The sequence below is a fragment of the Lepisosteus oculatus genome, unplaced genomic scaffold (assembly GCF_040954835.1).
Source record: "Lepisosteus oculatus isolate fLepOcu1 unplaced genomic scaffold, fLepOcu1.hap2 HAP2_SCAFFOLD_97, whole genome shotgun sequence".
In the NCBI taxonomy this organism is placed as follows: domain Eukaryota; kingdom Metazoa; phylum Chordata; class Actinopteri; order Semionotiformes; family Lepisosteidae; genus Lepisosteus; species Lepisosteus oculatus.
In genome coordinates this window covers 79,306-95,166 of record NW_027168433.1, presented here as the reverse complement: position 1 = coordinate 95,166, position 15,861 = coordinate 79,306, and positions in this window count along the sequence as shown.

Sequence of the window (15,861 nt, the reverse complement as noted above, 5' to 3'; positions counted from 1 at the left end):
TCTGTTGTCTTGATTGTTTCCCACTCATTCCTTTTGGTTTGGGGAATATGTCAAAATCCCATGCCCAGAGAACTTCAGATAGAGTTCTCGGAAATGCTCAGTGGACAACCCAGGCAGGGTAAGGATCAGCATTTCCACACTACTCAGAGAATTTTTATTTTCAGGGATGGATTTTTAGCCCAATTCAAGTTGAAGAAAAGTGGTTTCGTGAAAATCGCAGAAAATTTTTTTTCAGAAACTCCAGGGTGCCTGGAGGTCGCGGTGCACCACGCGACAGTTGTATTCCAAAACTGAGTCACTCAGATCACACGAGCACCCAAGCATGCTTGAAACTCATTCAAATGCAAGTGCTTCTATCTGTTGTCTTGATTGTTTCCCACTCATTCCTTTTGGTTTGGGGAATATGTCAAAATCCCATGCCCAGAGAACTTCAGATAGAGTTCGCAGAAATGCTCAGTGGACAACCCAGGCAGGTAAGGATCAGCATTTCCACACAACTCAGAGAATTTTTATTTTCAGGGATGGATTTTTAGCCCAATTCAAGTTGAAGAAAAGTGGTTTCGTGAAAATCGCAGAAAATTTTTTTTCAGAAACTCCGGGGTGCCTGGAGGTCGCGGTGCACCACGCGACAGTTGTATTCCAAAACTGAGTCACTCAGATCACACGAGCACCCAAGCATGCTTGAAACTCATTCAAATGCAAGTGCTTCTACCTGTTGTCTTGATTGTTTCCCACTCATTCCTTTTGGTTTGGGGAATATGTCAAAATCCCATGCCCAGAGAACTTCAGATAGAGTTCGTGGAAATGCTCAGTGGACAACCCAGGCAGGGTAAGGATCAGCATTTCCACACTACTCAGAGAGTTTTTATTTTCAGGGATGGATTTTTAGCCCAATTCAAGTTGAAGAAAAGTGGTTTCGTGAAAATCGCAGAAAATTTTTTTTCAGAAACTCCGGGGTGCCTGGAGGTCGCGGTGCACCACGCGACAGTTGTATTCCAAAACTGAGTCACTCAGATCACACGAGCACCCAAGCATGCTCGATACTCATTCAAATGCAAGTGCTTCTATCTGTTGTCTTGATTGTTTCCCACTCATTCCTTTTGGTTTGGGGAATATGTCAAAATCCCATGCCCAGAGAACTTCAGATAGAGTTCGCGGAAATGCTCAGTGGACAACCCAGGCAGGGTAAGGATCAGCATTTCCACACTACTCAGAGAGTTTTTATTTTCAGGGATGGATTTTTAGCCCAATTCAAGTTGAAGAAAAGTGGTTTCGTGAAAATCGCAGAAAATTTTTTTTCAGAAACTCCGGGGTGCCTGGAGGTCGCGGTGCACCACGCGACAGTTGTATTCCAAAACTGAGTCACTCAGATCACACGAGCACCCAAGCATGCTTGAAACTCATTCAAATGCAAGTGCTTCTATCTGTTGTCTTGATTGTTTCCCACTCATTCCTTTTGGTTTGGGGAATATGTCAAAATCCCATGCCCAGAGAACTTCAGATAGAGTTCGCGGAAATGTTCAGTGGACAACCCAGGCAGGGTAAGGATCAGCATTTCCACACTACTCAGAGAATTTTTATTTTCAGGGATGGATTTTTAGCCCAATTCAAGTTGAAGAAAAGTGGTTTCGTGAAAATCGCAGAAAATTTTTTTTCAGAAACTCCGGGGTGCCTGGAGGTCGCGGTGCACCACGCGACAGTTGTATTCCAAAACTGAGTCACTCAGATCACACGAGCACCCAAGCATGCTTGAAACTCATTCAAATGCAAGTGCTTCTATCTGTTGTCTTGATTGTTTCCCACTCATTCCTTTTGGTTTGGGGAATATGTCAAAATCCCATGCCCAGAGAACTTCAGATAGAGTTCGCGGAAATGCTCAGTGCACAACCCAGGCAGGGTAAGGATCAGCATTTCCACACTACTCAGAGAATTTTTATTTTCAGGGATGGATTTTTAGCCCAATTCAAGTTGAAGAAAAGTGGTTTCGTGAAAATCGCAGAAAATTTTTTTTCAGAAACTCCGGGGTGCCTGGAGGTCGCGGTGCACCACGCGACAGTTGTATTCCAAAACTGAGTCACTCAGATCACACGAGCACACAAGCATGCTTGAAACTCATTCAAATGCATGTGCTCTATCTGTTGTCTTGATTGTTTCCCACTCATTCCTTTTGGATTGGGGAAAATGTCAAAATCCCATGCCAAGAGAACTTCAGATAGAGTTCGCGGAAATGCTCAGTGGACAACCCAGGCAGGGTAAGGATCAGCATTTCCACACTACTCAGAGAATTTTTATTTTCAGGGATGGATTTTTAGCCCAATTCAAGTTGAAGAAAAGTGGTTTCGTGAAAATCGCAGAAATTTTTTTTTCAGAAACTCCGGGGTGCCTGGAGGTCGCGGTGCACCACGCGACAGTTGTATTCCAAATCCAAGTCACTCAGATCACACGAGCACCCAACATGCTTGAAACTCATTCAAATACAAGTGGTTCTATCTGTTGTCTTGATTGTTTCCCACTCATTCCTTTTGGTTTGGGGAATATGTCAAAATCCCATGCCCAGAGAACTTCAGATAGAGTTCGCGGAAATGCTCAGTGGACAACCCAGGCAGGGTAAGGATCAGCATTTCCACACTACTCAGAGAATTTTTATTTTCAGGGATGGATTTTTAGCCCAATTCAAGTTGAAGAAAAGTGGTTTCGTGAAAATCGCAGAAAATTTTTTTTCAGAAACTCCGGGGTGCCTGGAGGTCGCGGTGCACCACGCGACAGTTGTATTCCAAAACTGAGTCACTCAGATCACACGAGCACCCAAGCATGCTTGAAACTCATTCAAATGCAAGTGCTTCTATCTGTTGTCTTGATTGTTTCCCACTCATTCCTTTTGGTTTGGGGAATATGTCAAAATCCCATGCCCAGAGAACTTCAGATAGAGTTCGCGAAAATGCTCAGTGGACAACCCAGGCAGGGTAAGGATCAGCATTTCCACACTACTCAGAGAATTTTTATTTTCAGGGATGGATTTTTAGCCCAATTCAAGTTGAAGAAAAGTGGTTTCGTGAAAATCGCAGAAAATTTTTTTTCAGAAACTCCGGGGTGCCTGGAGGTCGCGGTGCACCACGCGACAGTTGTATTCCAAAACTGAGTCACTCAGATCACACGAGCACCCAAGCATGCTTGAAACTCATTCAAATGCAAGTGCTTCTACCTGTTGTCTTGATTGTTTCCCACTCATTCCTTTTGGTTTGGGGAATATGTCAAAATCCCATGCCCAGAGAACTTCAGATAGAGTTCGCGGAAATGCTCAGTGGACAACCCAGGCAGGGTAAGGATCAGCATTTCCACACTACTCAGAGAATTTTTATTTTCAGGGATGGATTTTTAGCCCAATTCAAGTTGAAGAAAAGTGGTTTCGTGAAAATCGCAGAAAATTTTTTTTCAGAAACTCCGGGGTGCCTGGAGGTCGCGGTGCACCACGCGACAGTTGTATTCCAAAACTGAGTCACTCAGATCACACGAGCACCCAAGCATGCTTGAAACTCATTCAAATGCAAGTGCTTCTACCTGTTGTCTTGATTGTTTCCCACTCATTCCTTTTGGTTTGGGGAATATGTCAAAATCCCATGCCCAGAGAACTTCAGATAGAGTTCGTGGAAATGCTCAGTGGACAACCCAGGCAGGGTAAGGATCAGCATTTCCACACTACTCAGAGAGTTTTTATTTTCAGGGATGGATTTTTAGCCCAATTCAAGTTGAAGAAAAGTGGTTTCGTGAAAATCGCAGAAAATTTTTTTTCAGAAACTCCGGGGTGCCTGGAGGTCGCGGTGCACCACGCGACAGTTGTATTCCAAAACTGAGTCACTCAGATCACACGAGCACCCAAGCATGCTTGAAACTCATTCAAATGCAAGTGCTTCTATCTGTTGTCTTGATTGTTTCCCACTCATTCCTTTTGGTTTGGGGAATATGTCAAAATCCCATGCCCAGAGAACTTCAGATAGAGTTCGCGGAAATGCTCAGTGGACAACCCAAGCAGGGTAAGGATCAGCATTTCCACACTACTCAGAGAGTTTTTATTTTCAGGGATGGATTTTTAGCCCAATTCAAGTTGAAGAAAAGTGGTTTCGTGAAAATCGCAGAAAATTTTTTTTCAGAAACTCCGGGGTGCCTGGAGGTCGCGGTGCACCACGCGACAGTTGTATTCCAAAACTGAGTCACTCAGATCACACGAGCACCCAAGCATGCTTGAAACTCATTCAAATGCAAGTGCTTCTATCTGTTGTCTTGATTGTTTCCCACTCATTCCTTTTGGTTTGGGGAATATGTCAAAATCCCATGCCCAGAGAACTTCAGATAGAGTTCGCGGAAATGTTCAGTGGACAACCCAGGCAGGGTAAGGATCAGCATTTCCACACTACTCAGAGAATTTTTATTTTCAGGGATGGATTTTTAGCCCAATTCAAGTTGAAGAAAAGTGGTTTCGTGAAAATCGCAGAAAATTTTTTTTCAGAAACTCCGGGGTGCCTGGAGGTCGCGGTGCACCACGCGACAGTTGTATTCCAAAACTGAGTCACTCAGATCACACGAGCACCCAAGCATGCTTGAAACTCATTCAAATGCAAGTGCTTCTATCTGTTGTCTTGATTGTTTCCCACTCATTCCTTTTGGTTTGGGGAATATGTCAAAATCCCATGCCCAGAGAACTTCAGATAGAGTTCGCGGAAATGCTCAGTGCACAACCCAGGCAGGGTAAGGATCAGCATTTCCACACTACTCAGAGAATTTTTATTTTCAGGGATGGATTTTTAGCCCAATTCAAGTTGAAGAAAAGTGGTTTCGTGAAAATCGCAGAAAATTTTTTTTCAGAAACTCCGGGGTGCCTGGAGGTCGCGGTGCACCACGCGACAGTTGTATTCCAAAACTGAGTCACTCAGATCACACGAGCACCCAAGCATGCTTGAAACTCATTCAAATGCAAGTGCTTCTATCTGTTGTCTTGATTGTTTCCCACTCATTCCTTTTGGTTTGGGGAATATGTCAAAATCCCATGCCCAGAGAACTTCAGATAGAGTTCGCGGAAATGCTCAGTGGACAACCCAGGCAGGGTAAGGATCAGCATTTCCACACTACTCAGAGAGTTTTTATTTTCAGGGATGGATTTTTAGCCCAATTCAAGTTGAAGAAAAGTGGTTTCGTGAAAATCGCAGAAAATTTTTTTTCAGAAACTCCGGGGTGCCTGGAGGTCGCGGTGCACCACGCGACAGTTGTATTCCAAAACTGAGTCACTCAGATCACACGAGCACCCAAGCATGCTTGAAACTCATTCAAATGCAAGTGCTTCTATCTGTTGTCTTGATTGTTTCCCACTCATTCCTTTTGGTTTGGGGAATATGTCAAAATCCCATGCCCAGAGAACTTCAGATAGAGTTCGCGGAAATGTTCAGTGGACAACCCAGGCAGGGTAAGGATCAGCATTTCCACACTACTCAGAGAATTTTTATTTTCAGGGATGGATTTTTAGCCCAATTCAAGTTGAAGAAAAGTGGTTTCGTGAAAATCGCAGAAAATTTTTTTTCAGAAACTCCGGGGTGCCTGGAGGTCGCGGTGCACCACGCGACAGTTGTATTCCAAAACTGAGTCACTCAGATCACACGAGCACCCAAGCATGCTTGAAACTCATTCAAATGCAAGTGCTTCTATCTGTTGTCTTGATTGTTTCCCACTCATTCCTTTTGGTTTGGGGAATATGTCAAAATCCCATGCCCAGAGAACTTCAGATAGAGTTCGCGGAAATGCTCAGTGCACAACCCAGGCAGGGTAAGGATCAGCATTTCCACACTACTCAGAGAATTTTTATTTTCAGGGATGGATTTTTAGCCCAATTCAAGTTGAAGAAAAGTGGTTTCGTGAAAATCGCAGAAAATTTTTTTTCAGAAACTCCGGGGTGCCTGGAGGTCGCGGTGCACCACGCGACAGTTGTATTCCAAAACTGAGTCACTCAGATCACACGAGCACACAAGCATGCTTGAAACTCATTCAAATGCATGTGCTCTATCTGTTGTCTTGATTGTTTCCCACTCATTCCTTTCGGATTGGGGAAAATGTCAAAATCCCATGCCAAGAGAACTTCAGATAGAGTTCGCGGAAATGCTCAGTGGACAACCCAGGCAGGGTAAGGATCAGCATTTCCACACTACTCAGAGAATTTTTATTTTCAGGGATGGATTTTTAGCCCAATTCAAGTTGAAGAAAAGTGGTTTCGTGAAAATCGCAGAAATTTTTTTTTCAGAAACTCCGGGGTGCCTGGAGGTCGCGGTGCACCACGCGACAGTTGTATTCCAAATCCAAGTCACTCAGATCACACGAGCACCCAACATGCTTGAAACTCATTCAAATACAAGTGGTTCTATCTGTTGTCTTGATTGTTTCCCACTCATTCCTTTTGGTTTGGGGAATATGTCAAAATCCCATGCCCAGAGAACTTCAGATAGAGTTCGCGGAAATGCTCAGTGGACAACCCAGGCAGGGTAAGGATCAGCATTTCCACACTACTCAGAGAATTTTTATTTTCAGGGATGGATTTTTAGCCCAATTCAAGTTGAAGAAAAGTGGTTTCGTGAAAATCGCAGAAAATTTTTTTTCAGAAACTCCGGGGTGCCTGGAGGTCGCGGTGCACCACGCGACAGTTGTATTCCAAAACTGAGTCACTCAGATCACACGAGCACCCAAGCATGCTTGAAACTCATTCAAATGCAAGTGCTTCTATCTGTTGTCTTGATTGTTTCCCACTCATTCCTTTTGGTTTGGGGAATATGTCAAAATCCCATGCCCAGAGAACTTCAGATAGAGTTCGCGAAAATGCTCAGTGGACAACCCAGGCAGGGTAAGGATCAGCATTTCCACACTACTCAGAGAGTTTTTATTTTCAGGGATGGATTTTTAGCCCAATTCAAGTTGAAGAAAAGTGGTTTCGTGAAAATCGCAGAAAATTTTTTTTCAGAAACTCCGGGGTGCCTGGAGGTCGCGGTGCACCACGCGACAGTTGTATTCCAAAACTGAGTCACTCAGATCACACGAGCACCCAAGCATGCTTGAAACTCATTCAAATGCAAGTGCTTCTATCTGTTGTCTTGATTGTTTCCCACTCATTCCTTTTGGTTTGGGGAATATGTCAAAATCCCATGCCCAGAGAACTTCAGATAGAGTTCGCGGAAATGCTCAGTGGACAACCCAGGCAGGGTAAGGATCAGCATTTCCACACTACTCAGAGAATTTTTATTTTCAGGGATGGATTTTTAGCCCAATTCAAGTTGAAGAAAAGTGGTTTCGTGAAAATCGCAGAACATTTTTTTTCAGAAACTCCGGGGTGCCTGGAGGTCGCGGTGCACCACGCGACAGTTGTATTCCAAAACTGAGTCACTCAGATCACACGAGCACCAAAGCATGCTTGAAACTCATTCAAATGCAAGTGGTTCTATCTGTTGTCTTGATTGTTTCCCACTCATTCCTTTTGGTTTGGGGAATATGTCAAAATCCCATGCCCAGAGAACTTCAGATAGAGTTCGCAGAAATGCTCAGTGGACAACCCAGGCAGGTAAGGATCAGCATTTCCACACAACTCAGAGAATTTTTATTTTCAGGGATGGATTTTTAGCCCAATTCAAGTTGAAGAAAAGTGGTTTCGTGAAAATCGCAGAAAATTTTTTTTCAGAAACTCCGGGGTGTCTGGAGGTCGCGGTGCACCACGCGACAGTTGTATTCCAAAACTGAGTCACTCAGATCACACGAGCACCCAAGCATGCTTGAAACTCATTCAAATGCAAGTGCTTCTATCTGTTGTCTTGATTGTTTCCCACTCATTCCTTTTGGTTTGGGGAATATGTCAAAATCCCATGCCCAGAGAACTTCAGATAGAGTTCGCGGAAATGCTCAGTGGACAACCCAGGCAGGGTAAGGATCAGCATTTCCACACTACTCAGAGAATTTTTATTTTCAGGGATGGATTTTTAGCCCAATTCAAGTTGAAGAAAAGTGGTTTCGTGAAAATCGCAGAACATTTTTTTTCAGAAACTCCGGGGTGCCTGGAGGTCGCGGTGCACCACGCGACAGTTGTATTCCAAAACTGAGTCACTCAGATCACACGAGCACCCAAGCATGCTTGAAACTCATTCAAATGCAAGTGCTTCTATCTGTTGTCTTGATTGTTTCCCACTCATTCCTTTTGGTTTGGGGAATATGTCAAAATCCCATGCCCAGAGAACTTCAGATAGAGTTCGCGGAAATGCTCAGTGGACAACCCAGGCAGGGTAAGGATCAGCATTTCCACACTACTCAGAGAATTTTTATTTTCAGGGATGGATTTTTAGCCCAATTCAAGTTGAAGAAAAGTGGTTTCGTGAAAATCGCAGAAAATTTTTTTTCAGAAACTCCGGGGTGCCTGGAGGTCGCGGTGCACCACGCGACAGTTGTATTCCAAAACTGAGTCACTCAGATCACACGAGCACACAAGCATGCTTGAAACTCATTCAAATGCATGTGCTCTATCTGTTGTCTTGATTGTTTCCCACTCATTCCTTTTGGATTGGGGAAAATGTCAAAATCCCATGCCCAGAGAACTTCAGATAGAGTTCGCGGAAATGCTCAGTGGACAACCCAGGCAGGGTAAGGATCAGCATTTCCACACTACTCAGAGAATTTTTATTTTCAGGGATGGATTTTTAGCCCAATTCAAGTTGAAGAAAAGTGGTTTCGTGAAAATCGCAGAAAATTTTTTTTCAGAAACTCCGGGGTGCCTGGAGGTCGCGGTGCACCACGCGACTGTTGTATTCCAAATCCAAGTCACTCAGATCACACGAGCACCCAACATGCTTGAAACTCATTCAAATACAAGTGGTTCTATCTGTTGTCTTGATTGTTTCCCACTCATTCCTTTTGGTTTGGGGAATATGTCAAAATCCCATGCCCAGAGAACTTCAGATAGAGTTCGCGGAAATGCTCAGTGGACAACCCAGGCAGGGTAAGGATCAGCATTTCCACACTACTCAGAGAATTTTTATTTTCAGGGATGGATTTTAAGCCCAATTCAAGTTGAAGAAAAGTGGTTTCGTGAAAATCGCAGAAAATTTTTTTTCAGAAACTCCGGGGTGCCTGGAGGTCGCGGTGCACCACGCGACAGTTGTATTCCAAAACTGAGTCACTCAGATCACACGAGCACCCAAGCATGCTTGAAACTCATTCAAATGCAAGTGCTTCTATCTGTTGTCTTGATTGTTTCCCACTCATTTCTTTTGGTTTGGGGAATATGTCAAAATCCCATGCCCAGAGAACTTCAGGTAGAGTTCGCGAAAATGCTCAGTGGACAACCCAGGCAGGGTAAGGATCAGCATTTCCACACTACTCAGAGAATTTTTATTTTCAGGGATGGATTTTTAGCCCAATTCAAGTTGAAGAAAAGTGGTTTCGTGAAAATCGCAGAAAATTTTTTTTCAGAAACTCCGGGGTGCCCTGAGGTCGCGGTGCAACACGCGACAGTTGTATTCCAAATCCAAGTCACTCAGATCACACGAGCAACCAAGCATGCTTGAAACTCATTCAAATGCAAGTGGTTCTATCTGTTGTCTTGATTGTTTCCCACTCATTCCTTTTGGTTTGGGGAATATGTCAAAATCCCATGCCCAGAGAACTTCAGATAGAGTTAGCAGAAATGCTCAGTGGACAACCCAGGCAGGTAAGGATCAGCATTTCCACACAACTCAGAGAATTTTTATTTTCAGGGATGGATTTTTAGCCCAATTCAAGTTGAAGAAAAGTGGTTTCGTGAAAATCGCAGAAAATTTTTTTTCAGAAACTCCGGGGTGCCTGGAGGTCGCGGTGCACCACGCGACAGTTGTATTCCAAAACTGAGTCACTCAGATCACACGAGCACACAAGCATGCTTGAAACTCATTCAAATGCATGTGCTCTATCTGTTGTCTTGATTGTTTCCCACTCATTCCTTTTGGATTGGGGAAAATGTCAAAATCCCATGCCCAGAGAACTTCAGATAGAGTTCGCGGAAATGCTCAGTGGACAACCCAGGCAGGGTAAGGATCAGCATTTCCACACTACTCAGAGAATTTTTATTTTCAGGGATGGATTTTTAGCCCAATTCAAGTTGAAGAAAAGTGGTTTCGTGAAAATCGCAGAAAATTTTTTTTCAGAAACTCCGGGGTGCCTGGAGGTCGCGGTGCACCACGCGACTGTTGTATTCCAAATCCAAGTCACTCAGATCACACGAGCACCCAACATGCTTGAAACTCATTCAAATACAAGTGGTTCTATCTGTTGTCTTGATTGTTTCCCACTCATTCCTTTTGGTTTGGGGAATATGTCAAAATCCCATGCCCAGAGAACTTCAGATAGAGTTCGCGGAAATGCTCAGTGGACAACCCAGGCAGGGTAAGGATCAGCATTTCCACACTACTCAGAGAATTTTTATTTTCAGGGATGGATTTTAAGCCCAATTCAAGTTGAAGAAAAGTGGTTTCGTGAAAATCGCAGAAAATTTTTTTTCAGAAACTCCGGGGTGCCTGGAGGTCGCGGTGCACCACGCGACAGTTGTATTCCAAAACTGAGTCACTCAGATCACACGAGCACCCAAGCATGCTTGAAACTCATTCAAATGCAAGTGCTTCTATCTGTTGTCTTGATTGTTTCCCACTCATTCCTTTTGGTTTGGGGAATATGTCAAAATCCCATGCCCAGAGAACTTCAGGTAGAGTTCGCGAAAATGCTCAGTGGACAACCCAGGCAGGGTAAGGATCAGCATTTCCACACTACTCAGAGAATTTTTATTTTCAGGGATGGATTTTTAGCCCAATTCAAGTTGAAGAAAAGTGGTTTCGTGAAAATCGCAGAAAATTTTTTTTCAGAAACTCCGGGGTGCCCTGAGGTCGCGGTGCAACACGCGACAGTTGTATTCCAAATCCAAGTCACTCAGATCACACGAGCACCCAAGCATGCTTGAAACTCATTCAAATGCAAGTGGTTCTATCTGTTGTCTTGATTGTTTCCCACTCATTCCTTTTGGTTTGGGGAATATGTCAAAATCCCATGCCCAGAGAACTTCAGATAGAGTTAGCAGAAATGCTCAGTGGACAACCCAGGCAGGTAAGGATCAGCATTTCCACACAACTCAGAGAATTTTTATTTTCAGGGATGGATTTTTAGCCCAATTCAAGTTGAAGAAAAGTGGTTTCGTGAAAATCGCAGAACATTTTTTTTCAGAAACTCCGGGGTGCCTGGAGGTCGCGGTGCACCACGCGACAGTTGTATTCCAAAACTGAGTCACTCAGATCACACGAGCACCCAAGCATGCTTGAAACTCATTCAAATGCAAGTGCTTCTATCTGTTGTCTTGATTGTTTCCCACTCATTCCTTTTGGTTTGGGGAATATGTCAAAATCCCATGCCCAGAGAACTTCAGATAGAGTTCGCGGAAATGCTCAGTGGACAACCCAGGCAGGGTAAGGATCAGCATTTCCACACTACTCAGAGAATTTTTATTTTCAGGGATGGATTTTTAGCCCAATTCAAGTTGAAGAAAAGTGGTTTCGTGAAAATCGCTTAAAATTTTTTTTCAGAAACCCCGGGGTGCCTGGAGGTCGCGGTGCACCACGCGACAGTTGTATTCCAAAACTGAGTCACTCAGATCACACGAGCACCCAAGCATGCTTGAAACTCATTCAAATGCATGTGCTCTATCTGTTGTCTTGATTGTTTCCCACTCATTCCTTTTGGATTGGGGAAAATGTCAAAATCCCATGCCCAGAGAACTTCAGATAGAGTTCGCGGAAATGCTCAGTGGACAACCCAGGCAGGGTAAGGATCAGCATTTCCACACTACTCAGAGAATTTTTATTTTCAGGGATTGATTTTTAGCCCAATTCAAGTTGAAGAAAAGTGGTTTCGTGAAAATCGCAGAAAATGTTTTTTCAGAAACTCCGGGGTGCCTGGAGGTCGCGGTGCACCACGCGACAGTTGTATTCCAAAACTGAGTCACTCAGATCACACGAGCACCCAAGCATGCTTGAAACTCATTCAAATGCAAGTGCTTCTATCTGTTGTCTTGATTGTTTCCCACTCATTCCTTTTGGTTTGGGGAATATGTCAAAATCCCATGCCCAGAGAACTTCAGATAGAGTTCGCGGAAATGCTCAGTGGACAACCCAGGCAGGGTAAGGATCAGCATTTCCACACTACTCAGAGAATTTTTATTTTCAGGGATGGATTTTTAGCCCAATTCAAGTTGAAGAAAAGTGGTTTCGTGAAAATCGCAGAAAATTTTTTTTCAGAAACTCCGGGGTGCCTGGAGGTCGCGGTGCACCACGCGACAGTTGTATTCCAAAACTGAGTCACTCAGATCACACGAGCACCCAAGCATGCTTGAAACTCATTCAAATGCATGTGCTCTATCTGTTGTCTTGATTGTTTCCCACTCATTCCTTTTGGATTGGGGAAAATGTCAAAATCCCATGCCCAGAGAACTTCAGATAGAGTTCGCGGAAATGCTCAGTGGACAACCCAGGCAGGGTAAGGATCAGCATTTCCACACTACTCAGAGAATTTTTATTTTCAGGGATGGATTTTTAGCCCAATTCAAGTTGAAGAAAAGTGGTTTCGTGAAAATCGCAGAAAATTTTTTTTCAGAAACTCCGGGGTGCCTGGAGGTCGCGGTGCACCACGCGACAGTTGTATTCCAAATCCAAGTCACTCAGATCACACGAGCACCCAACATGCTTGAAACTCATTCAAATACAAGTGGTTCTATCTGTTGTCTTGATTGTTTCCCACTCATTCCTTTTGGTTTGGGGAATATGTCAAAATCCCATGCCCAGAGAACTTCAGATAGAGTTCGCGGAAATGCTCAGTGGACAACCCAGGCAGGGTAAGGATCAGCATTTCCACACTACTCAGAGAATTCTTATTTTCAGGGATGGATTTTTAGCCCAATTCAAGTTGAAGAAAAGTGGTTTCGTGAAAATCGCAGAAAATTTTTTTTCAGAAACTCCGGGGTGCCTGGAGGTCGCGGTGCACCACGCGACAGTTGTATTCCAAATCCAAGTCACTCAGATCACACGAGCACCCAACATGCTTGAAACTCATTCAAATACAAGTGGTTCTATCTGTTGTCTTGATTGTTTCCCACTCATTCCTTTTGGTTTGGGGAATATGTCAAAATCCCATGCCCAGAGAACTTCAGATAGAGTTCGCGGAAATGCTCAGTGGACAACCCAGGCAGGGTAAGGATCAGCATTTCCACACTACTCAGAGAATTTTTATTTTCAGGGATGGATTTTTAGCCCAATTCAAGTTGAAGAAAAGTGGTTTCGTGAAAATCGCAGAAAATTTTTTTTCAGAAACTCCGGGGTGCCTGGAGGTCGCGGTGCACCACGCGACAGTTGTATTCCAAAACTGAGTCACTCAGATCACACGAGCACCCAAGCATGCTTGAAACTCATTCAAATGCAAGTGCTTCTATCTGTTGTCTTGATTGTTTCCCACTCATTCCTTTTGGTTTGGGGAATATGTCAAAATCCCATGCCCAGAGAACTTCAGATAGAGTTCGCAGAAATGCTCAGTGGACAACCCAGGCAGGTAAGGATCAGCATTTCCACACAACTCAGAGAATTTTTATTTTCAGGGATGGATTTTTAGCCCAATTCAAGTTGAAGAAAAGTGGTTTCGTGAAAATCGCAGAAATTTTTTTTCAGAAACTCCGGGGTGCCTGGAGGTCGCGGTGCACCACGCGACAGTTGTATTCCAAAACTGAGTCACTCAGATCACACGAGCACCCAAGCATGCTTGAAACTCATTCAAATGCAAGTGCTTCTATCTGTTGTCTTGATTGTTTCCCACTCATTCCTTTTGGTTTGGGGAATATGTCAAAATCCCATGCCCAGAGAACTTCAGATAGAGTTCGCGGAAATGCTCAGTGGACAACCCAGGCAGGGTAAGGATCAGCATTTCCACACTACTCAGAGAATTTTTATTTTCAGGGATGGATTTTTAGCCCAATTCAAGTTGAAGAAAAGTGGTTTCGTGAAAATCGCAGAAAATTTTTTTTCAGAAACTCCGGGGTGCCTGGAGGTCGCGGTGCACCACGCGACAGTTGTATTCCAAAACTGAGTCACTCAGATCACACGAGCACCCAAGCATGCTTGAAACTCATTCAAATGCATGTGCTCTATCTCTTGTCTTGATTGTTTCCCACTCATTCCTTTTGGATTGGGGAAAATGTCAAAATCCCATGCCCTTAGAACTTCAGATAGAGTTCGCGGAAATGCTCAGTGGACAACCCAGGCAGGGTAAGGATCAGCATTTCCACACTACTCAGAGAATTTTTATTTTCAGGGATGGATTTTTAGCCCAATTCAAGTTGAAGAAAAGTGGTTTCGTGAAAATCGCAGAAAATTTTTTTTCAGAAACTCCGGGGTGCCTGGAGGTCGCGGTGCACCACACGACAGTTGTATTCCAAATCCAAGTCACTCAGATCACACGAGCACCCAACATGCTTGAAACTCATTCAAATACAAGTGGTTCTATCTGTTGTCTTGATTGTTTCCCACTCATTCCTTTTGGTTTGGGGAATATGTCAAAATCCCATGCCCAGAGAACTTCAGATAGAGTTCGCGGAAATGCTCAGTGGACAACCCAGGCAGGGTAAGGATCAGCATTTCCACACTACTCAGAGAATTTTTATTTTCAGGGATGGATTTTTAGCCCAATTCAAGTTGAAGAAAAGTGGTTTCGTGAAAATCGCAGAAAATTTTTTTTCAGAAACTCCGGGGTGCCTGGAGGTCGCGGTGCACCACGCGACAGTTGTATTCCAAAACTGAGTCACTCAGATCACACGAGCACCCAAGCATGCTTGAAACTCATTCAAATGCATGTGCTCTATCTGTTGTCTTGATTGTTTCCCACTCATTCCTTTTGGTTTGGGGAATATGTCAAAATCCCATGCCCAGAGAACTTCAGATAGAGTTCGCGGAAATGCTCAGTGGACAACCCAGGCAGGGTAAGGATCAGCATTTCCACACTACTCAGAGAATTTTTATTTTCAGGGATGGATTTTTAGCCCAATTCAAGTTGAAGAAAAGTGGTTTCGTGAAAATCGCAGAAAATTTTTTTTCAGAAACTCCGGGGTGCCTGGAGGTCGCGGTGCACCACGCGACAGTTGTATTCCAAAACTGAGTCACTCAGATCACACGAGCACCCAAGCATGCTTGAAACTCATTCAAATGCATGTGCTCTATCTGTTGTCTTGATTGTTTCCCACTCATTCCTTTTGGATTGGGGAAAATGTCAAAATCCCATGCCCAGAGAACTTCAGATAGAGTTCGCGGAAATGCTCAGTGGATAACCCAGGCAGGGTAAGGATCAGCATTTCCACACTACTCAGAGAATTTTTATTTTCAGGGATGGATTTTTAGCCCAATTCAAGTTGAAGAAAAGTGGTTTCGTGAAAATCGCAGAAAATTTTTTTTCAGAAACTCCGGGGTGCCTGGAGGTCGCGGTGCACCACGCGACAGTTGTATTCCAAAACTGAGTCACTCAGATCACACGAGCACCCAAGCATGCTTGAAACTAATTCAAATGCAAGTGCTTCTATCTGTTGTCTTGATTGTTTCCCACTCATTCCTTTTGGTTTGGGGAATATGTCAAAATCCCATGCCCAGAGAACTTCAGATAGAGTTCGCGGAAATGCTCAGTGGACAACCCAGGCAGGGTAAGGATCAGCATTTCCACACTACTCAGAGAATTTTTATTTTCAGGGATGGATTTTTAGCCCAATTCAAGTTGAAGAAAAGTGGTTTCGTGAAAATCGCA